The following is a 26,510-nucleotide window of genomic DNA, read 5'->3' as shown; positions in this document are numbered from 1 at the left end:
CCCCTCTCCACACACTAACCTCCCACCCCCCAGGGTAGCTCCAGCCACAACGTTGCTTTCAGTATCTGTGCTCACAAACATCTCCAAACTCCAGGAGAGACACACTACAGTCTCAACAACTCTTCCGTAGGATTCCATTTTAATCCCATACATACCAGCTCAGGCCTCTCTCAAATGACTGGGAGGAGGATAGAGAGAGGGGACTCTCACTTCCCCCAGGGAAGAACACTCTCTACTCCTAGGAGTTCCTTGCATGGAATCCATTTCTAGTCTCCCTGACACAGCCTGGGTTATAGGGTGGAGGGCATAATAGTTGTTAAACCCATTTGGCCACCGCTTGACAAACCCTGCAATGGATGATTCTAGAGTCTCTCTTCAGACAATGTGCGTACTTAACACCTACTGGCAACAGCTTTGGGACCTGGATCAAAATTTTAGACAACAGGAAAACTCCCATTTAACCTGCTGTAATATATCTGTATAATAATAGGAGAGAAAAACCATAAGGACTCCATCAAACTGAGGTACTTTGTTATCAGGTGCCCAAGGTACCTCCATGAGACCTAAAATTCCTCAGAGGACAATGTGAAATTCAACTCTATTAAAGTCAAATAACAGCACAAACAAGCACAGAAGAAGATATCAACACTACTGAACACAAACCGTTGATTGGAAGGCTGTGTCACCACGCAAAAGCTTGGACTGTCTGCCACCCAATGCTGAAAAGTTCTGATTATGTGCACAAAGGTGGTTAGAGGTATCAGTGCAAAATATACAAAAGTAAAGGCTAGGCCCATGTTCAAGTAAGACTATGCAGGAAGGAAATCTTGGTAATTTTACTAATAACTCTGCCACTAACTGTCTCTGCATTTTAGAACTTTCTCTCCCAATTCAAACTCCAGGGTAAGAGCAGTCAGAGGGCTGGGCCTAAGTAGTGAACCCACGCCATAACTCCTAGGAGGCGAGAACAGGAAACCCTCATTTTAATGAGGTAGTGCGGGACAAGCTGAGGGCGAAGTACAGGGTAACAGCACCTCCCCCCGCCCAGGCGGGATATGTGTGATATTCCTCGGACACTCCTGGCTGGCTGCCCAAGAGTAGGGGAAAGGGAAGAAAGCAGATGGTTGACTGATAGAGATCACAGTCATGCAAGACAGGAGTCTCCTTCAGTTTACGGATAACTTAGTAAACATAACTTAGTAAACGGCAACAAAAAGGCAATCTTATCCATAGCCTAATCTCCAGAAACCTATAGACTCTGTTTCCTGGAGCCCTAATATCACCCTCATCAAGATGTAAGGGGGTTTAAGTGCTTATGTGGGAAACACAGGCAAATGAAAAATTAAATTCCCTTACTGCCTACAGCTCATCGACAAGTCCTTGAAACAGGCAGTGACCTTCCTCTAGGAGCTCAGCTGCCTCAATGATGACACTTCGCTTTTGCTAGGGGCAAAAGGGGATCTTTGCTTAACATTATCCTGACCCCCCAGGATCCTGTGAGTCTCCTTAAACACATAAAAATTCCTTTGCAAGCCTCCTTTATCTTTAACCCCCAATTATATGTTGGTAATTATACTCCAAGCATATGGCCTGGTAATACATCTGAAGGGTCTCATGACTGAGGTTTTACTAAACAGTAATAAATGGTGTTTTTCTAACAACAGCTAGTCTCTCAAGGTCCTGGAAACCTTGCTTCCAAAATTCCTTAGAGACTTATGCTGCCCTTAACCACCGCCCCCCCCCAACCTTAAGGTATATAAGCAGCCCCTCTTCACAACCCCAGTGCAGGTCTTTCTGCCCGTGGGTCCTGTCCCCGTGCTTTAATAAAATCACTTTTGCACCAAAGATGTCTTCAAGAATTCTTTCTTGGCTGTCAGATCCAAACCCCACCATCACCCCAAAGCCCCATCAATTTGACTTACACCGGCTTCCAAGCAGAAGGTAAACCCTACCACAGCCCACCAGTATGCAACCTATAGTGGACATCTTTAAAGAACTCAGAATATAAGTCAAAACAAAACAATACTGGCAATGATAAACAATGTTATTTCTGGCAGTCCACATTACATGCCAATATCATTTTGTCTAAAAAATAATTTATAAAAGCATATTACCACCACAGTCTGCCATCATCAGTCAGAGTTAAAAAATGAAAGCTCCCAGAAGGGCTAAGATCATTAATGCAATCCTGATAACAAAGACGCGAGGAGATTATTTAATTTTTTATGTCATATCATGTTAATTGTCATGTTTAAATTTGTAAATTGTTGCTTGTTTAAAAATCCATTTGTTAAAATAATAAATAATGCATGTTGTAACATATTAGTAAAATTACTATTTTTTAAAGCATCACAGGCACAGATGAGTAAGCATTTCAGTGCAACTGCTCATACCATTCAGGGAAAAACAAGAGGATCTGATTAAGTTACATCATGGCAAAAAAAAGCAAGTTGCTACCACATTTCCCTACTGCAAACTGACCCTCTACATTTCAGATTCCTAAGGTCAGCTCAGCTCAGCAAGGCACCTGGGGAGCCCAAGCCAGAATCCAGAAAGGAGGCTCCCTACCCAAAGCAGCGCTTGAAGTAGCAGCATCAGCTAACATGGAGGTTGAGCTGGCAATGGAAAGGTGGCCGGGTTTAAAAGAAGGCTGTAAGGAATTGCCAGGACAAAAGATTTTCCAGATCATGGTAGAGCAAAGGGAATATGGATCACAGCTTTGCTTAAACAATGTTCACCCATTTTTATCTCTCACTAACTTTACTCTGTACATCTTTCATGTTCAATGTCACCTCTTCATGCAGGAGTCCGTTCTTCACTTTCATTTAGGCAGGGGTAAATACTAGCATCTCCTTTGAAAGTGAAGTGGTTATTTGCAAATGCAGGCAGGCAGAGAGAAAAACCAAAGTCTGTAGTACGTGCAAGAAACTCCTATGTTCCATATACTGTTAACATAAAATTCAAACCTATATCATAAACCCTTAGAAAATGAACTTGAAGTGACTGAATTAAATAAAAGCTAAACCAGTGATGTTACAAAAATACCTGGTAACCCAAAGATTAAATGTAAAACATGAGCCTACTGAGTCAAGGTCAAACTCCTAAACCTGACATTCTCAGCTCTCTGTGATCTGGTCATAAGCTACCTGTTTAAATCTTACTTCCTACTGCTTCCCTTTTATATACCTGTTCTATATGCCCGTTTGTGTGCCTGTACCAAGGAAACTGTACTGCTCACACAGTTGCTCATATTCTCCTTTGTGCCTCCGTTCACAGTGGTGAGCCCTCCTTCCTTTCCTTTGCATCCCTCCTTAAAAATCCAAATTCTACTACCCCAAATGACACCTTGGCCAAGAAGTCTTCCTGGATTTTCCAGCGACTGCTCTTTCCTTCCTCTGGCTCCCACAGCTCTGGCTGTTCTCTTATAATAGACTACACTCTGTACCTTTTTAATAGGCACCTTTGTTTATAACATCACTACTAAACTTTCAGTGTGTATCTTCACAACACAGCTCTCACTTATGGGGAGACACCCATACAATACCCTGTTTACACAGAAGGATCCCAGGGTCCAGCCTTCAGGGCACAACACACCAAACCCCTCACCTATGGCAGGTCATCTTCTACCTGCTTTGTTACACCTCGCAGATATAAAAACCCATTTAACTACTTTGGCTCTTCCCCACTAAGGTTCAGTTCTCTACCAAGACAATCCATTCTCCTTTCAATGTCGTTGGTAATGCTCCTTCGTTTGGCCTATCTTCTGCCTCACCATACAATTTCCTCATCCAAACAGTGGATGGGATACCACCGACTGGGTTTGCCAGAGGGAAGCCCCAATAGGTAGATGGGGAACCCTGCAGTAATTACCCCTGGCTAACCAGGCACCACCTTGTAGACTGAAACCTTCAGCCTCTTCACATAGACAGTGGAGGTTAAGATGGAGCACTGGCCCTGGGCTCTAGAGTCTTGTTCCCCCTTGGACCTCAGCACACAATTCTCTCTCATTGAATCTTAAAGCTACTTAGCTTTTTAATGGAGCTGAACAATCTCTTAGCTGTCTGGGCCTTAAAGTTCTCAGAGGAAGCTCAGTATCAAGTATAAGGTCAGAGGTAGAGAGATATGGCTCAGAGAAGGGAATTCATTTTCACTGTTAAAAAATTTTTTTTCAAATAATACATATGATACAGGTGAAGTCAAGTGTCTATTGACATCTCCTCAATCCCATCTCAGTCCTTCCTAAGAGTCCTTTATCAATGCATTTATGTATCGTTGGCCACTAAATCTAATCTTATCACTTAGAATATACATTATGCTTCACCAAGAAAGAAAAAAAGTTAACTATTAAACCATGCCACCACTTGTTAGATATACTGATTTTAGAAATGTTGACATGTGAAAAACATGCTTTAGAATCCATGAAAAGCATGGATTGAATTGAAATGATTTTATACAGAGATTTCATATGCACAACACATACAGAATCTATAAAATCAATACATATAGAAATATATCTAGTTTTGCAAGTTTTTTTTTTACATGAATGTGGTATTTCTATAATTTATTTTTCTCAGTAAAAATATATCAGGGGGAGTTTCCCACATCAGCTGCCTACCAATCTACATTTTTTTTAGGTGTTGCATAATATTCCATATGCTGGCTATACCACCATGTATTTAATTATTCCATATTTTAACTATTACTAACAATGATGGGATGAGAGTGTACACATGTGTATATTGCTAGACACAGAATTACTGAATCAAAGATACCTGGCCTTATTTACATAAATAGTGCCAAGCTGCCCTCCCAAAAAGGTCTGAACAAATACATTCACCATATATAAATGATACCCATTTTCCTCAGTTATCAAAACAGATTATTAATCTTTTTAATTTCTGCCAATCTAATGGGAGAAAATAATATCGCATTGTTTTGCAGAAGGCTCCTTATATTCTCTGTATTTATCCTTTGTCTATTACACATGGCCTATTTTCTCCCAGTCTCCCATTTATCTTTTAATTATATTTGCATTTTTGTCTTTAGTGATACAGACATTCCAAATCTTTAAAAAGTCAAATTTACCCATCTTTTCTCATCTGTACTCGGGATTACCTTACTTTTGGAAATATTTTCTTCTAATAGTTAACCCATTCTTTGCAAGCTCCACTGATGTTCTGGCCTGACAGTGCTTGGGGTACTCTCACAACCCATACACTGGAAAATTTCTACAATTATCCCCAGCCCACCTCTGAAAGGGGCAGGTGCCAGTCAGTGCTCTGCCAGCCTGTGGGCACTATTTCAGGAAGGACTAGCCAGTTCCCTTCCTTACTGTCTGAAGCAGAAGCCTAACCCATTCCAGGCAATGTGCGCCAACCCATTCCAGGCTACATGTGCCAGCCTAGCCAGGCTGACATCATGGCTCAAGGCCAGACACCAAGGACCAAGCACACAGAGAGGCAAGCATCCCACTATTCATGGCTGAGATCCTGAGCCAATAGTGTCTGGTCACTCGTGTGAAGACTGTTAACCCATCTCCCCATTTTCTCTCAGTCTCAGATATAAGAGACTGCCTGCAGAACTACTGTATCCCTGACCTGGCAAAAACAAACCCCAGAGCATTGGGTAACTCTGCTGACTTGATCCTGACAGGCCCAGCCGCCAAGACACAGTCCACGTGACACAAGTCCCCTGTTCCAGGGAGCAGAGGGGAAAAGGAGGGCTCTTCTCCTTCTCCATCTGCACCATAAGATCAGATCAATAATTCCTCTGTGTCCAGCTCACCACTGTTTACACAGTCTCCCTTTCTTAATCTATAACCTACTGCTCCAGCCTGTCTGAGCTTCACCCTTCAGGCCCTCACAACTCACCCAACTGCCAGAAAGAGGGCCCAGGACAGTTGGGTTCCGAGTTCCCTGACTCCAAGCAGTGTTCAGTGAGCTCTGGTTAGTGGCTCAGTGGGAAGCACAGGGTTGTAGATGGGTCATAGACTGGTGGGAACATACACTTCTCTGCTATAAGTTCATGATTTATTTAGCTAAAAACACAGAGCATGTAAGGTGGCTGTTCAGTAGCAGTAGATGCAACCTGTTTTTCTGTGGCTTTTCCTTCGCCCTTGGGTTTGCAACTAAGAGCACAGCAAAGTGAACTCAGGTAGGGTCTTGCCAGTTGGGAGGGGGAGAAAAACTGGATTCTTAGTGTGACTTTTAAAAATCTGGCTTGTCTAACAATCTCTGTATTTCTGTTTAAGGGAATATTTACCTCCATTAGACACTCTTGGTTGTTGAGCCAAACTCAGCATTATCAAGAATTCCTCCTCACCTAGGTAAGGGGGCGCATGGGTGGGGAAGGGTCCATGTCCAATGTCCCTTCCCCCAGCATTCCAGAGTCCTGGGAAAGTCCATCTCCCAGAAGTGGAGAAGACCCGAAGGGCCTGCTCAAACACATCTGGAACTCAGCAGGACTTCTTGCACACCTGAAGAAATCCCAATCCTACCTCAACCCTCTCTCAACCAAAATTAATCTTGTATGTCAGAGTTGATACGAAACTCTATATTCCCAGATATAAACAGTTCCTCTTCGTACTGTTATGGATCCAGTCCTCCTGCAAAGCACTGAGGACAAATCCTGATGATAATGCCCCACGAGGCATTCTGTGCTCAAGGATAGAGCTCACCCTTTGGCCTATCAAAGCCTCTCGGAAACTCAAATAGAAAGCTCCTTGAGGGGACCACCTAAGTTCCACTCACCTCTGACCTCCAGAGTTAGTATGATTCTTTATACACAGGAAATATTTGTTCAATTAATTATACTGGAATTATTTTTGGAATGAATATTTACCTTCTTAAAAAAGTTCACTTCTAATATATTTAAGTCTGATAAACTCACATCTTCATTAAAGAAGTCTTTCCCTATGGCTAAGAGCAATACTATCCATTATCAATTTCAAATTTAACCTGCCTCAACTTCCCAACCAAAAATAAGGAAACTTGAAAGCCCAAGATGCCATTATACTAAATGGACATTTTCTACATGCTCTAGATCTGTGCTATCTAATATGGTAACCACTAACCATGTGTGACTAAATTCTAATTTTATTTTTTAGTGTTTATTTATTTTGAGAGAGAGAGATAGCAGGAAAAGGGGCAGAGAGAGACTCTGAAGCAGGCTCTGCCCTGTCAGCACAGAGCCCAACACAGGGCTCGATCTCACAACTGTGAGATCATGACCTGAGTGGAAATCAAGAGCCAGAAACTTAACTGACTGAGCCACCCAGGCACCCCTTAAATTCTAATTTTAAAGAAAATTTGAAATTTAATTCCTCAGTCTCACTAGCCACATTTTAAGTGCCCAACAGCCACATGTGGCTATCTTGTTGAACAGTGTAGACATTGAAGATTTCTGTCATTCTTTTGATCAGCTCTGCTCTAGATGCATCATAAATCTTGGAAACCTAAAGAACTCTTAGCTTGAAGCCAGTATCAGATCATCAAAGTGCCATAATTAAATTTAAAAATACACTGCTCCTTTAATTAAAACAACAGAAGGAAACACTCTCACTGATGAGTAGAGCTTTTATAATAATAGATTTGTCTCATCACAATGAAAAATTTAAACGCAGCAAAATTCTCATCTATCTCTGTTGCCAAAATTAATATGCTATGTAGAGGGTAACGCATACTTGGAGTCACATGAATCCTTTCTTTGGACAGATAACATTTCTAGTTAATGGTCATTTAGGGGGCTAATTTGTATATAACCCTTAATGTCCTAGGTTGAGTAGAGGGTGCAAACATCTAGGAAATTTTCAACCCAGGGATTTCAAAATGTATGCATACAAACCCAAAACATCCAAGTCCTCTAAGAACTCAAAATCTGAAGTTAGGAGCAAGGTTGCCATGAGTATGTTAAGAAACTGTGAATGAAAACAAAGCCTCTACCTGGGGCATCCCCCACCCCACTCCTCAGTAAATGCCAACATTCCTTAAAAGATAAAACACACATATAGGGAGTAAAAGAAAAAGGATCTATTTCTTTTGTAGACTTCTAGGACATTAAGACTTTCAAGTTAAAAGTCCCAGGCAGCAAAGTTACATCACACTGCAATGAAAAAGTTTCTCCCCCAGAGTGAGGCAATGAGAGGGATAATAAGTGCACAATGAAAAATAAATCAAAACCCAGGTGGATAACGATGTACAGAAGGGGAAGCCTGGGGGTAAAAACCAAGATAACTTATCCAGGAGTGTCAAGGTATAAAACAGTGCATTAGGAGTCTGAATTTTACACATGTTTCTAAGTATTTGTGTGTTCTCATTGGGTTGTCCATGACACTGTCTAATAAACTGAGCTTTAATTGGCCAGGGTCATTCGCTAGTTCTCACAGAGATGTGCTCTACCTTAAGGACAACTCTAGCAAGTCACAAACAACTCCAATTTGTTTTCAGCTCAGGTTTATGCTGGATCCTAAGGCCTATGACATCTTACTAATGTAAAGGTCAAAGGAAATATATGCCTCAAATATTGCCAGAAGGGCAGCTAGAGTTATTAGCGGTGACCAACAATTGGGAGCTTAGTGATGTCATCCCTTTCATCCCTTCCTTTCCCCTTCATACTACCTCATAGTCCTCAAACAGTGATCATCCTTTTCTACCTGACTCCAGTGTCCTTGAACTGCTATTTATCATCATGGAATCAAACTGTATTTTCTCCTCTGGGAACACACATGTCGTGTGACAAGACAGGAAATCCTTAGACCATGATGGGTACAACCATATTAGACTCATGTACTGACCTTGAATTTACTGGAAAATTTTAAGTGGTAAAAATTTCATCAAGGTAAGAGAGGAACAAATGAGAAATATTTCTCCCTTCCACCTTACACATTCACTATTTCAATTCTGTCGCCAATTGTTTGTAATCTTTTTATAAACTCTCAGGAACTCAAGAGAAAACAGTTCGTGAGTCACTCTCCCAATAGCATATAAATTATGAGAAATATATTACCATATGTACACTATCATTCATTGAAAATTTTATTTAGCTGTTTGTAATAAAAACCCATATGATCATCAAAAGTATATTTTAAGCATGTTACAGATTCTAGTACAGATTTCTTAAAATTCAAAAGAAAGTATGCAGACAAAAAAAAGTAGTAATATATGAACCTTCAAGAGGTTTCAAGGTTTACAATATTAAAAAACAAAATGTTAAAAGGCTTAAAATACTAAAAACAAAATGTTTTAACTAGAATTTATCAGATTTACTAAAAAATTTCTTTACTAAGACATTAGAGAAGAAATTAACTTTTTAAACAAAGACAGTTTTTTAAAGTAAGCAATCTTACAAAATGTTTATCTAACAGAATCCAGGCATACTGCTACAGCATCTCTATTGACATACCTAAAAAACCACAAATTACTACGAAATAGGTCTGTAAACATGTGGCCCACGTAGAAAAGGTCTTTAACAAAGAAATAATTCTTTCTAAATTACGTCAGGACTCACGGGGTGGAACAACAACTGGTTACAGACGCATAGCATTAGTCACATACTAAGTAATACCTCACTAATAAGAGAGTATGTCTAAATAGCATACTTCCCCCCCCCCAACCCCCACAAAACTTTATCATCAGAGGCTAGAATTAAGAGGTACAGGGACGAGTTCCAAGATATCAGATAAGAGGATGTCTACAGAATGAAATTATCGTTAAATATTAACTGAAAGTCAAACATGCAAGAAAATATAAAATATGCATCACACAGTTTTATAATGAAGTGAAGGAAAAGAGGCAGTGAGCCAGATTCCTATTTCTCCTAGTAAGAGGAGAAATAAGAGGAATCTGTTCAAACAGGGAAGGGAGGAGAGCAGAGGAAATCTTGAAGAAGGGGCAGGGCTCCAGTTCTAAATGAAGTGAAGAGGAGGAGGATCCGGATTCCTGCAGCCGGCAGATACATCCATCCAGACCAGATCTCAGCTTCAGGCAGAGGGGTAGAGGAGGGGGAAAAAAGGTTCTTTCTGATCCTATTCTCCCAACCGTGTCACCCACCAAGGGTCTACATTAAGACTGCTTTTTTCTTTTTTTTTTTTTTTAATATTTATTTTTGAGAGCGAGAGACAGAGTGCAAGCAGGAGAGGGGCAGAGAGAGAGGGAGAACAGAATCCAAAGCAGGCTCCAGGCTCTGAGCTGTCAGGATAGAGCCCGATGTGGGACTTGAACCCACGAACCATGAGATCATGACCTGAGCCGAAGTCAGATGCTTAACTGAGTGAGCCACCCATGTGCCCTATTAAGACTGCTTTCAAGGTCAACCTCAGCAGAAAGCTCAGTGTCAGGAGACCCTCTGATGTCTAATACTCCACCCCTACATGTGTGCTAGCTAGTGCATGCCTGTAACAGAGTTTCACACATACACCCTGCCTGAGATAACATACAATTCTTTTTGGTGTAATCTGTCAATTACTAAAAAATATTACAGAATTAATCCCAGGCTGCTGTGATCAGAGTCCCGCTAGAGTTGGGCAACACTGCAGCTCTAAGATACCTGGTCAAAATCTCACATGCATTAGGCAGCTCCATGAAGTTCTTCTTCCAATATGCTCCACTGATTCAATATCACTTATTTCTCATTGTGAATTATTATTTAATAGTTTAGTCATTATTTTGTATAATTTATAATTAAGTTACTATCCTATGTTATTAAATTTTTTTAAATTAAATTATTAAGCTGCTTTTCAGTCTTTGTAAGCCTAGTCAAGGTGGCTCCATCCTCAAGAGATGATCCATTTGCCAAAGAGAATATGAAAGGACTAGGGTAACAATCATCCTGGTTTTCCTAGGACTGTCCAGGTTATAGCACACAAAGTCCTGCATTCCAGGAAATCTCAGTCCCAGGCAAACCAGGACACTGGTCATCCTAGATAAGACCCAGACATGGGTAACTGTAAGATAATGTTGCCCTAAGAAGAGCAGCTACTGTGTAGACTGATACAAACAAACCCATTCCCACCACCTTCTCCTTTGCATTTCTAACCAAGAAGACTGGAAAGCTAACTTCTTGACCTCCGTGACTACCTGCACTACGGATAGCCATGTGACTCAGCTCAGGTTAATGGAATATAAGCAGAAGCCCCTGGTGGGAAAGGGGTTCCCTCATTTCCTGATAAGAAGGAAAAGCCTCACCAAGAGAAATCTTTTGCTGTTACCCTTGGCCCATTCCCTCTGTTTCCTGCTAGAATAGAGAAGTGATGCCTAGACACGAAATTACTTCTAAGAACATGAGGAAAACCTCTATGCTAAAGATGGTGAAGGGGAGACATGCACGGGCCCTGGGTCTGGATGACACTGTGGCAGTACAGGCAGCTGGCTGTGCCAGCCTCGGAGTTACTCCCCACGACTGCTGCAAGAGACAAAGAACTCCCACATGTTCAGTCTCCACTGAAGCTCTCCATTATTTGAGGTGGGCATATCCCTAACTTACATTATCTGTGAGACTTCTTAAGAGGCAGCTACCTCTTAAGAGGTCTGGCTATTCCAGACCTAAAGATAGTCATGGAAAAGAACTTAAAAGAGCAAACTGTTCTCTCTCTCTCTCTCTCTCTCTCTCTTTTTTTTTTTTTTTTACAGCAGGTATGTATATTTTACCAAGGAGGTTTAAAAAAAAAAAAGAACTCAGGGATGAATAAGGCTTGGGCCAGACATGGGTTAGGGGTGTTTGCTGGGTATACAGCTGGGTCATTTTTAAAAAGCTGAAATGTGAATAGTTTGTTTTCCATGGTCATGAAATAGGTGTGAATGTCAAGTCTACAACCTCAAACTGGCCTCTTCAAAGTGTCAGCCAGTTTTCTTAGATATGTTCCAATTTGAACCAACAAATGCTTTTTCTTTTAAAGCTTCAAAAGATACTAATCTTTCCACTTGGCAGATGAGAAGACTATGGCTCCAAGATAAAGTGAAAGACCCAAAGTCACGTAGTTTGAAGGTGGAGGAGCCAGTATCCAAATCCAGTATCAGCCTGAAGACTGCCCCTGCCTCTGCCCCAGAGCTATGGGGAATGGGCTAGGATGTCCTAAAACTTGCAACATCTGCCTAAATGAGGAGAGGTTGTAATTCGAGGCCACACAGTGGCACATGCATCTTTATGATGGTTTCTTTTAAAAAAATATTTTTCAAACAAGTTTGATTTTATTATAAAGAGGCTTTACTCTTAAAGACTTAAAACTTTATATGTATTAGATAATCAGGTATCCTGTGGATAAAAGTGAAATTTCTTAATGTTAATTATTTTATTTTTTAAATATTTATTTATTTATTTTATTTAGAGAGAGAATGTGAACAGGGGAGGGGCAGAGAGAAAGGGAGACAGAGAATCCCAGGCAGGCTCTGTGCTGATAGCACACAGCCCCACGCAGGACTCAAACTCGAGTTGTGAGATCATGACCGGAGCTGAAACCAAGAGACAGACACTTAACCGACAGAGCCACCCAGGTACCCCCAAAAGGTAACCTTTCTGTTAATATATTTACTAATATAGGGGCGCCTGGGTGGCTCAGTCGGTTGGGTATCCAACTTTGGCTCAGGTCATAATCTCACAGTTCGTGGGTTTGAGCCCCATGTCGGGGTCTGTGGAGACAGACCAGAGCCTGGAGCCTGCTTCAGATTCTGTGTCTTCCTCTCTCTCCACTCTCTCTCTCAAAAATAAATAAACATTTAAAAAATTTAAAAAAAAAGATACTTACTAATATAGAGGGCTAGATGCTTGGTGGCTAGTTAGCTCAGTTAGGTAGGATGTGGCAGGAACACCAACATCGTGGGCTCGATCCCCAGAATAAGCTAAGAGGGAGCAGTTTTTGTATTAAAAAAAAAAAAAAGATATTTACTCATACAATTATTACTTAAAGGAAACAAAATGAAAAGTAAAACTGCTCAGAATACACAGTAATAATGAACAGGCCCACTTCCTAGGCTAATCCTTGAAGGTCTGTATTCCCTGTTCTCTCCTCTGCAACCATCATCCTTCACAGACTCCTGGCTCTCAGAGCACACGACTTAGATTAGAAATGTCTCTGCATTTTGATTCATCCTCTCAACCCACACAGATGCTGTTCTTACCTCACTTAGCATCTCAATCCATGCCTCTAATCTTTCCACCCCACAATCAATGTTCCGCTCTTCCACCTGTGTTGTACCTAAAATATAAATCCTTCCTCCTCTGCCTTAAAAGCCTATTTACAGGGGTGCCTGGGTGGCTCAGTCGGTTAAGTCTCCGTCCAACTTGGGCTCAGGTCATGATCTCATGGTTAGTGAATTCCAGCCCCACATAGGAATCCGGTGCTGACAGAGCCTGGAGCCCGCTTTAGACTCTGTGTCTCCCTCTCTCTCTCTGCCCTTCCCCTGCTCATACTCTGTGTGTGTCTCTCTCTCAAAAATAAATACACACAAAAAAATTGTTTTTAAGTCTATTTACAAATTAAGGTCCAATTTTTTTTTCTTTTTGCTGGACACAACTCTACCATCTTTTCACAGCTTCATTTCCCAACACACTTCCTGAGCCATACACTGTGTTTGGCCATCTGCTACTTAGCACTGGTCATAGACACGGTCTGATCACACCTCCAAAACTTGGCTTGCTATTCCCTCTGCCTAGAACGCCCTCCCCATTTCTGGGCTATCTGGTACCCTGTGATACTAACTTGCAACCTAAAAGTTCCTCCCTCTGGGGAAAGTCTTCCCCAACAAAACAAAATTCTTTTTCTGCTCTCAAGGTAATTTGTTCCCTACAAGCCCAGGCACTCAAGACACAACATTAGCATAAGTTGTATGGTTAGTTACTGATAAACCTTACTAGACCCTGTTGACCACTATGTACTATATCCATATTAGGTACTCAGCGAATATGAAATATCTGATGAGTCACTTACCTGATGAGTTAAGTGAACCCCACTAATCCTGGAGTTTCTTAAGGTAAAGAGTGGTGTCTTACTCATTTCTATATTCCTAGTACAGGCAAATCTGAGATGCCCAATAAATGCTAAACTTATTATCATCAAAGTGCCTCACAAGAATGTTTCCACCAGGGCACCTGGCTGGCTTAGTCAGTAGAGCATGGGACTCTTCATTTAAGGGTATGAGTTGAGCTCCATGTTGGGTGTGGGGCCTAGTTAAAATTAAAAACAAAAAACACGGGCACCTGAGTGGTTCACTTAGTTTAGTGTCCAACTTTGGCTCAGGTTATGATCTCATGGCCTGTGAGTTCGAGCCCCGCGTCAGGCTCTCTACTGACAGCTCAGAGCCTGGAGCCTGCTTCAGATCCTATGTCTCCCTCTCTCTCGCCCTCTCTCTGCCCCTCCCCGGCTCATGCTCGGTTCATGCTCTCTCTCTCAAAAAATAAATATTAAAAAGTCTTAAAAACACACACACACACACACACACACACACACACACACACACACACAAAGCATCTCCATTTAGTTATGATGTAATGCCACCCATTTCTGTGAATTGAGAAATAGTATCATTCAAGAAAATTTCAATACATGTATTTCTGACTTGTCTGAAATTTTTCTTTTAATAAACAGTATGCATGCATTATTTTGACAATCAGGTGTTTCCCTTTGGGGGAAGAGGAGAGAGGAGTGGGAAGAAAGACTGTCAATGGTATTACTCATTGTTGACTATATAGGATTAGACTCCAAAATAAATTGTCCTTAAATTCAGAAAAAGCAGGGAAAAAATTCTTTCTTCTCAAACTTCTATGCTTCCCTGACAATGAAAATCTTAAAAACCCCAACTTTCTCCTTAGCTTCTAGGATATTTAGAACTAAATTATTCATTCTAGACACAGGGTTGATCTTGTTCTTTCATCTTAATTATTTTTGATGCTCTGAAAAACAGATTATTATATAAAAAATATTTTAATGACCTAAGTGACCTAAAATCATTTTGGGATGCAGGAATAGTATAACTACATGTAATAGATGAAATTAGACTGAATCATTTAATGCAGCTCAATCAAAACTGTAGTAAAACCTTGAAAAAAAATTAGTCCTCTCCGAAATCTTGGCAAAATCATCCCCCCTTTTCTAAATTATTTCAATACATTTTAATAAGCTTTTTCATTTCAGTTGAGATCTTTAAACCATTATTATTTAAGCATCACTTAAAATGTTCCTTTGTAGGGGTGCCTGGGTAATTCAGTCGGTAAAGCATCCAACTCCTGATTTTAGCTCAGGTCATAATCTTGTGGTTCATGAGATGGAGCCCCATGCTGACAGTGCGGAGCCTGCTTGGGATTCTCTCTCTCCACCCCTCCCCAGTTCATGCACGCGCGCTCTTTCTCTCAAAATAAAAAACATAAATAACTAAGTAAATAAATAAAATCTTCCTTTGTAAAGTATTAGGCTGCTCATATTGACACACGAAACCTCGGCATTATTCTGTTCCCAGAAACCCTTGTGGTTGGCTTAATTTTGCCTTGGAATAAAAAAGGTCTACTTAAATTGAGAAATAATTCTTTATGGTAACTACAAAAGCAATAACTCCTCAAAATAAAACTCTGCCTTGGTACTTAAAGATGCCTAAGAAATAGTACTACAAAAAGAAAGAAAGAAAGAAAGAAAGAAAGAAAGAAAGAAAGAAAGAAAGAAAGAAAGAAAGAAAGAGAAATATAGATTAGCTTTTAATAAAACAAGTCTTTGTGTGAAAAAAACTAATGCCAGTCACGAAGAAAGAACACTTCTATGTATCTTCCACATTCCCTACATAACAGAGCAGACATGCTCCTAAGAAGTTGAAGCTTATTTTTCTACTGCTGTAGTAGAAACATGGGAGATACATTTACATTTTCAGGGCAATGTTGACATGAAGTTGCAAGTGTAAATATTTGTTCCCTTTTGGTTTATAAATTTCACTATGATAAAATTCTGTATATAGAACCACTAATTAAAAAGGAATCTATTTGCCTAGTAGGGTGCTTGAGGTTGTATGTTTATTCGAGATGAATAAAATGGTACACACTAGTAAGGAATGGGAATTAGAATTTTGAACTTTATTGGTTTAACAAGTTCCTCCTGGGAAGGAAAACAAAGTTCATTTGTCAATTCTAAGAAGCTCCTTCAGATGATAATTTGTGTGAAGATGTAGCAGTATAGTAAAAATTAGTATCTCCTCCTGACCTTGAAAGGAAGGTTGAGATGTTATGAAAAAACACAAAATTAAATATTTTAGGAAAAAAAAAAGACAATTTTCCATTACTTTGATTTTTAGGGTCACTTGATATCACCATTTAATGGCACTCTAGTAACAAGGCCCCTCATTGTTCAAGACTGCTTTAATATGCAACTCAGGGAACCAGCTAAACAAAATTGATAATCACATAACACATTCAGATGAAAAGCCAACACTACTATTCTCTTTCTTCTTTACTAATCTGGAATCTAGACCTTAAGCCCAAATTGATTTCTTATAATAAGCACCACTGCCACAAACAACTCACAGTTATTAAGTTCTTACTATGTGCCAGAGACTGTTTGAAGCACTCTGTGTGTATTAACTAATTTAATTTACCAAACAGCTCTGTGAAATGAGTACTATTATCACCAATGTATTAAATAAAACATTTTAGAAGTTTAAAGCATATATATCTCACACAGAGGATTAAGTTCTCAAGATAAGTAACTTCCCTTACTGCTAATAAGTCCAGGGCTCAAAAGTGGGGAGTCAATGCTACATAAATTGGTAGTAAGTCCTCCCCTCTCCTCTAAGCTCCTACATGGCTTTCCTCCTTTGTCACTGATGCTCCTTTCTCTTACCTGTCCTGGGAATCTGGCCTCAGACCTCTGCTCTTCCGATCTACATCCTTGCCCAGATAAGCTTATCAGCCCCATTCCAGCTATACACTCATGGGTCTCAAACTTCTATCTCTAGTTCAGACCTCCTACCCAAGATCCTGACTATCAAACTGACCACCGTGGGTCTCTATCTGGATGTCCAACAGGCCTCTCAACTTCATGGCCAGATACAGAACTATAGATTTCTTTGGCTCCCTAGTCACATTTCTGCATCAGCTTCCAGCCTTCCCTACCAGTAAACAGCATCATTATCCACCCAGATGCATCCTCCCTCTACATCCTACATCCAATTCATTATTAAGTCCTGTTGGTTTTATCTTCAAAAAATATATTAAATCTGATCTCCTCTCCTTCCACTCTGCCTGGATCCCCACACTACAGTTTCAAGGGCCATCTTTCTGTCCCTCTGACACCCTTAGCTTGTCTTCAACTCATGGCTTTTGCCACAGCTACTGCTTCTGCTTGCGACACTCTTCCCTGAGGCAAAGCTGCATCTTCAGTTTCACCCTGGTCTGAACTCAAACATCACCTTCCCAGACCAGTCCTACTGGATCTTTGGAGCACCTATCACTTAATACTGAAGGAATCTTATGTTTGTACTTGGTAACACATTTAATGTAAGCTGCTTGAGAGTCATGTCTGTCCTCCTCACTCCTACTGCCTAGAACAATGCCTGGCACAAAGCAAGCACTTTAAGACTGAAAGTAGGGGATGACTATGAAGTCAACTAAGAAAACACTGACTTATAGCCCATCAATCATTAAAGAAATAAACAACACAAGACAGCCAACAGTAGCCACCCAAGTGAGTTTGTCTTTTGCTTTCTTACTCCCATGGGAACTGCAAGATTTCTGTTTACAACAATCCTCTGCATGGCTTTCCAACTTTTGATTGTAATTCAAAGTAAAAAATATGTTTTATATCATGACCTAGTATATACCTATTTAACTGAAACAGAAGTTCCATGAGACATTATTTACCCTTTCTACATGGGTAAGTACATGCTATTTATTCAGTTTGTTTGTTTGTTTGATGATAGTAGCCCTTTATTTCATTGATTACACAACAATCTAATGGGAGAGAATTCAGTTTGAAGAGCACTAATCCCATGCCTGCATTTTGGTTTTCTGGGTAAAGAAAGTAAATTTTCTGAAAGAAAGAAAGAAAGAAAGAAAAAAAGAAAGAAAGAAAGAAAGAAAGAAAGAAAGAAAGAAAGAAAAGAAAAGAAAGAGAAAGCAAGAAGAGGGAGGGAGGGAGGGAAGAAGGAAGGAAGAAAGGGAGAAAGAAAATAAATTTTCTGCCTATATGTGCTAACTTCGAATTAGTCACTTCACCTCCCTGGGCCTCCCCTCACCTGTGAAATAAATTCCTGTGGTAACTACCCATAGAGGGGCTGACTTGAGTAAGGCAGACTGGGAGTGAACACACTTTAGGAAGGGTAAGATTCTATTGGAATTCAGTCCATAACTATCAAGGAGCCCCAGGGAACAACTTCTACCTCCTGCTTGTCCCCTTGGCCACCACATCCAATCCATTAACAAGCTGTCTGTTCCATCTCCAAAACATATTTCCTGATCTGTCCCCCTCTCTCCCTCTCCAGTTACACCCCAGTGTGTGCAGCCATCATCCCAACAGCCTCCTGTGAGCCCGCCTGCCTCTTTCCCCTCCATAACTTCTTCCATACCTCAGCCTCAGTGACCTTTAAAGTTTTATTTTGAAAATTTTTCAACTCTACAGTAAAGTTACAAGAATATTACAATAAACACACATATCCTCTTAACAATTTGCCATCTCTGATCCCTCTTTTTTTATTGAACAATTTGAGAATAAGCTGTAAAGATCACAACCCTTCACCCCTCTTAAGAACAAGGACATTCTCCTCATAAAGACACTGGATTATCAAATTCAGGACACTTAACATTGATATAACACTGTTATCTAATATTTGATGTATAGTCAAATTCTGCCATTTGTCTTCATAACGTCCTTGGAAGCCAAAAAAAAAAAAAAAAAAAAAAAAAAATCCAGTCCAGGGACACACATTTCATTTAATTATCATGTCTCTCAGTGATGTTAAAAACACAAATCGGACTATATTGTTCCCCAGCTTTAAACTCTGCTGCCCTTCTCTGGGTCTCTCTGCTATAGCCACATGAGATGCCTTTTTCTTCCTCAAACACAAGCACTGAAGCGTTCCCTCCTTAAGCTCTCCCCACAGGTGACCCCTTCTCATCCTTTCATCTCTCCTCAGGAACTTTCCAGAGCATGATGTCTACAGCCTCACTCCTTGGTATTTCTCTCTCACTTTGCTCTTGATTTCTTTCATGTCACTTACAGTCTATAATTACCTTGTTGGTTTATTTGTTTATCATCAACTGTCCAAGGAAAATCTAAATTCCATGAAAGCAGGGTGAGAACTCTGAGAACAATGCTTGGCTCAAAGTATGCACTCAATAAATATTTTTGAATGACTAAATGAAAGAATTAATAAATAAACTGCTAAAAAACCAAAGTGGTCATGTCAATGACATCCCTGGGTAAGACTGCACACTGATAGATAAAAGTCAATAAGACCCCTTCTCTTCCACAGGAAGGACAGTAGATAGTATATAGTCACAACTGGGAGGGATTCAACATTAACAATTGCCCGAAGGTGAGCACTGTGAAGGTTACCAAGGTGAATAAGACCAAGATGGATTAGGGGCACCTGGATGGCTCAGTTGGTTGAGCATCTGACTTCGGCTCAGGACATGACCCCACAGTTCATGAGTTCGAGCCCTGCCTGCATCAGGCTTGCTGCTGTCACAGCACAGAGCCCACTTTGGATCCTCTGTCCCCGTCTCTCTCTGCCCCACTCACACTCGCACATCCTCTGTCTCAAAAATAAACAAACACTAAAAAAAAAAAAAAAAAGCCCAAGAACACGCACCAGAACCGGGTGGTTTATAGTGCTGGAAAGATACACATCCTCAGCCTGAAAGGGAAGCCTGCAGTGGTATAAAAAAATTATAATAATAATTTAAAAAAAAAAAAAAAAAAAGGACTGGTTTTGGAGTCAGAAGATGGGGTCTGACTCCTGTATGTGTGACCCTACCTCTCTGGGCCTCAATTTCCTGTTTAGTGAGGATAATGTCTATTCCTTAGCCCATCTGAGAGAACAGGGAAGCAAGAGAGTGAGTGAAGGCCCTTTAAACCTAAAAGGAAAATAGGCTCCTGAACAGAAATGAGGAGGACGTAAATTATGGCACACAACTGGGCAACAGTAAATTATCCTTTATTAAAATTTGTTTGTTTATGGGGGGGGGAGGAGAAAAGGGGGGAGAGGCAGAGAGAGACCACAGAGCGGATGATAAAAATAAGGTTAAGACATATTCTCTATCCTCAGAAAAACCATTTGACAAAGTAAAACATCCATTCATGATAAAAACCCTCAACAAAGTAGGTTTAGAAGGAACATATTTCAACATAATAAAGGCCATATATGAAAAACTCACAGCTAACATCATCCTTAATGGGGAAAAACTGAGACCTTTTCCCTTAAGGTCAAGAATAAGACAAGAATGTCTACTCTCAACACATTTATTCAACAGAGCACTGGAAATTCTAGCCCCAGCAATCAGACGATGAAAAGAAATACAAGGCACCCAAACCAGTAAGGAAGAAGTAAAACTTCCTCTATTTACAGATACCATGATACAGAAAACCCAAAAGACTCCACCAAAAAACTGCTAGAGCTGATAAACAAATTCAGTAAAGTCACAGGACACAAAATCAATCTACAGAAATCTGCTGCATTTCTCTCTACCAATAATGAAGCAGTGGAAAGAAAAATTAACAAAACAATCCCATTGACAACTGCACAAAAATAATAAGATACTTAGGAATAAATCTAACCAAATGGGTATAAGACTTATACTCTGAAAACTATAAAACACTAATGAAAGAAATTGAAGACAACACAAATGGAAACACATCCCATGCTCATGGACTGGAAGAACAAATATGGTTAAAATGTCCATACTAACCAAAGCAAAATGTAAATTTATTGCAATCCCTATCAAAATACCAACAGTATTTTTTCACAGAACTAGAACAAAAAAAATCCTAAAATTTGTATGGAACCACAAAAGACCCCAAATAGCCAAAGCCAAATGATTAAAGATCTAAATGTGAGACATAAAACCATAAAAATCCTAGAAGAGAATATAGGCAGTACCTGCTCGGACACTGGCCATAGCAACTTTTTTCTAGATAGGTCCCCTGAGACAAGGGAAATAAACACAAAATTACACTGGAACTACATCAAAATAAAAAGGTTCTGCACATTGAAGGAAACAATCAACAAAACTAAAAGGCAACTTGCAAAATGGGAGAAGATATTTACAAATGACATATTTGATAAAGAGTATCCAAAACATATGAAGAACTGATACACCTCAACACCCAAAAACCAAATAATCCAATTAAAAAAAAAATGGGCAGAAGACATGAACAGACATTTCTCCAAAAAAGACACATGAATGGCCAGCAGACACATGAAAAGATGCTCATCATCACTTATCAAGGAATGCAAATCAAAGCTACAGTGAGATTATCACCTCACACCTGTCAGAACAGCTAAAATAAAAAACTCAAGAAACAAAAAGTGTTGGCAAGGATGTGGAGAAAAAGGAATCTTCTTGCACTGTTGGTGGGAATGCAAATTGGTATAGCCACTATGGAAAACAGTATGGAGGTTCCTCAAAAAGTTAAAAATAGAAATACCCTATCACCCAGCAATCACACTACTGGGTATTCATCCAAAGAATACAAAAACACTATTTCAAAGGAATGTATGCACCCTTATGTTCACAGCAGCATTATTACAATAGGCAAGATATGGAAGCAGCCCAAATGTCCAGGGACTGATAAATAAAGAAGTGGTGTGTACACACACACACACACACACACACACACACACACACAAATAAAATATTATTCATCTGTAAAAAGAATGATATCTTGCCATTTGCAACAACATGGATGGAGCTGGAGAATATAATTCTAAGTGAAATAAGTCAGAGCAGGACACATACCACATAATTTCACTCATGTGGAATTTCAGAAACAAAACAGATGAGCAAAGGAGGAAAAAAGAGAGAGATGAAGAAACCAAGAAACAGACTCTTAACTACAGAAAACAAATTGCTGGTTACCAGAGGAGGGGGTGGTGAAATAAGTGATAGGGATTAAGGAGTCCCACTTGTCACGACGACGAGCACCAGGTAATTAAAATAAAACTTAAAAAAACTTTAATTTAAATTTTAAAAACGACATAGTCTCCATCTCTATTGCCCATAATGTCAAGGCCCACAGAACTGAGGAGTTATAGGTAGCACCAATGAGACAGACAAACAGTAATGCTACAATAGTTCAGAGGAGAAATTACTAGAGGTGAGGAGGCTGTCAAAGAAGAAGTGAACAAGTTCTCACAACAGGAAAAAAAAATTCCGTAACTACATACGGTAACAAATGTTAACCAGACTTGCTGGGGTGACCATTTCACAATATACACAAATATCGCACCATTATGTTGTACTCCTGAAACTAATATAATGTTGTATGTCAATTACACCTCTGTTAAAAGAAAAAAAGCAGCAGCAGAAGCAAAAAGGCTGCTAGAATGTTATGGCCGTGTAACATGTGGCCACATGAGGGGTGTATCTCTGCTAATTAATACTAGTGGTAGTTTTCTTCTAGTGCTGCTGGTTCTAGTCTCGGCCTGACACGCACATCCATGCACCGACACTGCCAGTACAGGAGGCACATCTAACTTCCAGTTGAATGTGCAGCACAAGTTCTGGAGTATGTGGTTACTTAGCAAACACTCTGCTACATGGATCATGACATAGGACAGTACAAAGGAGAGAGGAAGGGCTGTGGAAGAATCCACAGGAACATGAGAAGGATGAGCTTACAGAAGAAACAAGCAGGCTCTGGCAGCAGAGGATACATGGACAAAGCCTGAAGAATTAAAGAGAAGGGTGTTTGAGATGAACTCCTGTTTCCATTTGCTTCCCAATGACTCAAAGGCTGATCTTCACCCCTAAGTTCAAAACCAGTTTTTAGAATGTCAGACATTAAAAATGACTTTTGGGGGCACCTGGGTGGCTCAGTCAGTTAAGCCTCTGACTCCTGGTATCGGCTCAGGTCATGATCTAACATTTCATGGGTTTGGGCTCTGCGCTGACAGCATGACGCCTCCTTCGGATTCTCCCTCTCTCTGCCCCTCCCCAACTCATGCTATCTCCATCTCAAAATAAATAAACTTAAAAAAAAAAAAGACTTTTGTTTCTATTTGACTCTATTTTTTTTTCCATCTGCAGATATCTACAGATTATCCTAGTAAGATTGTTATAGTATCAGGCAGTTGGCTTTCTTACACACCTGAAGTATCTGATTTATTTTAGACCTTCCTAATAATCACTGTATATCCCACAGGGTTAGGTATAATACAATCTCTTCTTTCAACCAAATTCAAGTCTCAAATAGTTATAAATCCTAATGTCTTTTATACTACAAACATTCATGTTGTTTAATTTGCTTCATTAGCTCATAAAAGTGTTTCACAGGAGAAAAGAAGCAACTAAAATAATCTCTTTCAATAGACAATTTAAAGTTCAAACAAGTAAAATGAAAATGAAGAGATAAAATGGATCTATTTGAAATTAGCAGGTATCTGATTGGGAGACTCACTGGTCATCATTAAATAGATTCTTGACTTCCCTCATCCTAGATCAAGATACAGAGTAGCCCAAGTGAGCAGCTTTCAAGTGTAAAATGCAAACCAAAGTCTGAAATTCCAATTAACTAACATGCCCTTAGGACTTTCCATTTCAATCTCACATTTAAAATGTCTATATGTTGGGGTGCCTGGGTGGCTCAGTTGGTTAAGCGTCCGACTTCAGCTCAGGTCATGATCTCAAGGTTTGTGAGTTGGAGCCCAGCATCAGGCTCCCTACTGTCAGCACAAAGCCTGCTTCAGATCTTCTGCTCCCCTCTCTCTCTGTCCCTCCCCCACTCTTGCTCTCTCTCTCTCAAAAATAAATAAAACATTTAAAAAACAAAACAAAACAAAACAAATAAAATAAAATAAAATGTCTTTATGTTACCTTTAACACAGGATCAGAAAACATGATTCACATTCACTCATTCAACAGAGGTGAGCAAAGAAGTAAGGTCTCTGTGTTTGTGAAGCTTTCCCAACTGGAGGGGACAACTGAAGTTAAAAAGTAACCAGACCAATAAATATATAGACTATAAGAAGGGCTAATAAGAAAAAGTATAGAGCATTTCATTGGAATTACTAAATGGACTTCATTTAGATGGGAAGTTCAAAGAGTTCTGGAAAAGCCTTTTTAAAGAATTACTTTTAGCATGGAAAATATTTGGGGCACCTGGGTGGCTCAACTGGTTGAGTATCCAACTCTTGATTTCAGTTTGGATCATGATCCCAGGGTCATGGGCTAAGTGTACAGTCTGCTTAAGATTCTTTCTCTTTCTCTCTCTCTCTCTCCCCCTCTGCCCCCACTCGCAGTCCTGGGGCGCCCAGCTAGATCAACTGGTAGAGCAGGTGACTCTTGATCTTGGGGTTGTGAGCTCAAGCCCCCCAACGGAGGTAGAGTTTACTCAAAAAAAAAAAAAAAAAAAAAAAGAAGAAGAAGAAGAAGAAGAAGAAGAAGCAGCAGCAGCAGTCACCTGAAACAGTTTGCAGACATTGAGATAGAATCCATATAAAAATATGGTAGATTTTAGGGGCGCCTGTGTGGCTCAGTCGGTTGAGTGTCCAACTTTGCCTCAGGTCATGATCTCACAGTCTGTTCAAGCCCCGTGTCGGGCTCTGTGCTGACAGCTCAGAGCCTGGAGCCTGCTTCAGATTCTGTGTCTCCCTCTCTCTCTGCCCCTCCCCTGCTCATGCTCTGTCTCTCTCTCTGTCAAAAATAAATAAACATTAAGAAAAAAATTTTAAATATGGTAGACTCACAGCTAGAATTTGCCAAGAAACGGCACCACTGAAGCATGCTTTAATTTCCAGAATATTTGTGAAGATAATCTTAAAAAACAATTCCATTAGTCTATCACACATCTTCAAACATAGACTCTGCCATTAAATTAGAACGCTTCTAACATCAAATGTTGGGATAAGATATTTTCTTCCACTTAAAACATTAGGTCAAAAAAATTCTGAAGCATTCAGCCAAACACTCAAAAAACCATTGCTTTAATCACTTAGTTAATTGAGCAAAAAGCAAAAACGTTTTTGTTCAATCATTTCCATCAGAACAGAAAACAGTGTCAAAAGAGAAGAAGGCTTTCACTATTGCTTTGTTGAATACCTGGATTAGACTGACCACCCTTTAAGATAGTCTTTGTGTGCTTCAAAACTCAAACCAAGCCACACAGAGCAGCTGCTCACTGACCAACTGGTCTACAGAATTCAATGAACGACAAAAGGTTACCTTAATTCAATAAGATAATCAGCACACATTTCATTTACCCACCACCCAGAGTCTAACCATCTGCAAGGCGGCAGAGCCAAATGCCTATAAAACAACTGGCAGCGTGCAGACATGTCCTCGTGTCCCTCATGTCAATGAAATTTCTCTCTTAGCAACAGCTAAAAAGAAGCTGAACTTTCAGAAAATCAAGATATCATGATCCAACAACTTGTTAGTAAGTTATTTTGAGTGCCACTGAGATTTCCAGGCCAGATGGGTAATATGTTTTATTCAATTGAGTCTTGTACTGGGATAACAAAATGTGAGGCAGACTCGATCTGGATCCTTTCATTGTTCAAGAGGCAAAGCAACCTAGTGGCTTCCAAATAACAGCAGGAACAATATAGCAGGAAAGAAAAGAAAGAAAAAAAAAAAACAAAACCTCAGCAAAACCTCAACCACAAGAGCAACATCAGAGCAAAAACCCAGCGACAATTTAGACTGCGAAATCTGACATCTGCCTTAGGCCAGGATACCATTCAGCTCTACATGCATCTGTAGTGATCAAAACTACCAAATAATAAAGATGGCAATTCAACATAGAAGAGCATTATAAGCAGAATTCAGTACAGAAGTTTATTTTCTTTCTAACACTTATATCAATGGAGTCAGTGTTTCCCAAGTATGGTGACGCTTTGAGGTGACCTGAATCACACAAAATCATAAAACTATTCCCTTTTTAATTTTCTTTCATATTCTCTCATTAAGTCAAGGAGAAAGTTTCAGTTTGGTGCTAATATGTCTTTAACACCTCTGTAATGTTTGCTAGTGTTCCTTTGAGAGAGCAAGCCTCAGGCTCAGAGTCCTGGCAGATAAAAAGATCCAGCCACATTTTAATAAAACTTTGAAAGTAACTTTTACGGTTACCTTCTATTTATGACAACGGATGCTTGTTTTCCACTTATGGTAATAATAAAATTTCCTTTTTCAGCAGATCTATTAAAGAAAGTGAGGTGATTTAATTTTTAATTAGTATTCTAATTACATTTCTTTTTCCAAGTTTACATTTTTAAAAAATTTCAAGCCTACAGAAAAACTAAAGTAGTACACTCAATGCTTTTATTCCCTTCACCAAGAGTCACCAATTAACATTTTTGCCTCATATTTTTATTTACACCTGTATCTAT

The 26,510-nt window shown here is 39.8% G+C and overlaps 1 protein-coding gene and 1 long non-coding RNA gene across 6 annotated transcripts in view; one reads left to right on the top strand and one right to left on the bottom strand.

The window, feature by feature from the left end:
• Positions 1 to 26,510, bottom strand: part of KAT6B (lysine acetyltransferase 6B) — a 201,310-nt gene that overhangs the window by 129,139 nt on the left and 45,661 nt on the right. The window lies entirely within an intron of this gene.
• Positions 5,581 to 26,510, top strand: part of LOC122232067 — a 28,171-nt gene continuing 7,241 nt past the window's right edge. The window contains exons 1-2 of the long non-coding RNA XR_006209393.1: positions 5,581 to 6,153; positions 6,251 to 6,325. This is a non-coding gene — a long non-coding RNA (uncharacterized LOC122232067). The remainder of the gene's footprint in view (positions 6,154 to 6,250; positions 6,326 to 26,510) is intronic.

Source organism: Panthera tigris, chromosome D2 (genome assembly GCF_018350195.1).
Source record: "Panthera tigris isolate Pti1 chromosome D2, P.tigris_Pti1_mat1.1, whole genome shotgun sequence".
NCBI classification, from domain to species: domain Eukaryota; kingdom Metazoa; phylum Chordata; class Mammalia; order Carnivora; family Felidae; genus Panthera; species Panthera tigris.
The sequence above is the reverse complement of the archived record's forward strand: the minus strand, read 5'-3'. Positions and strand labels throughout refer to the sequence as shown.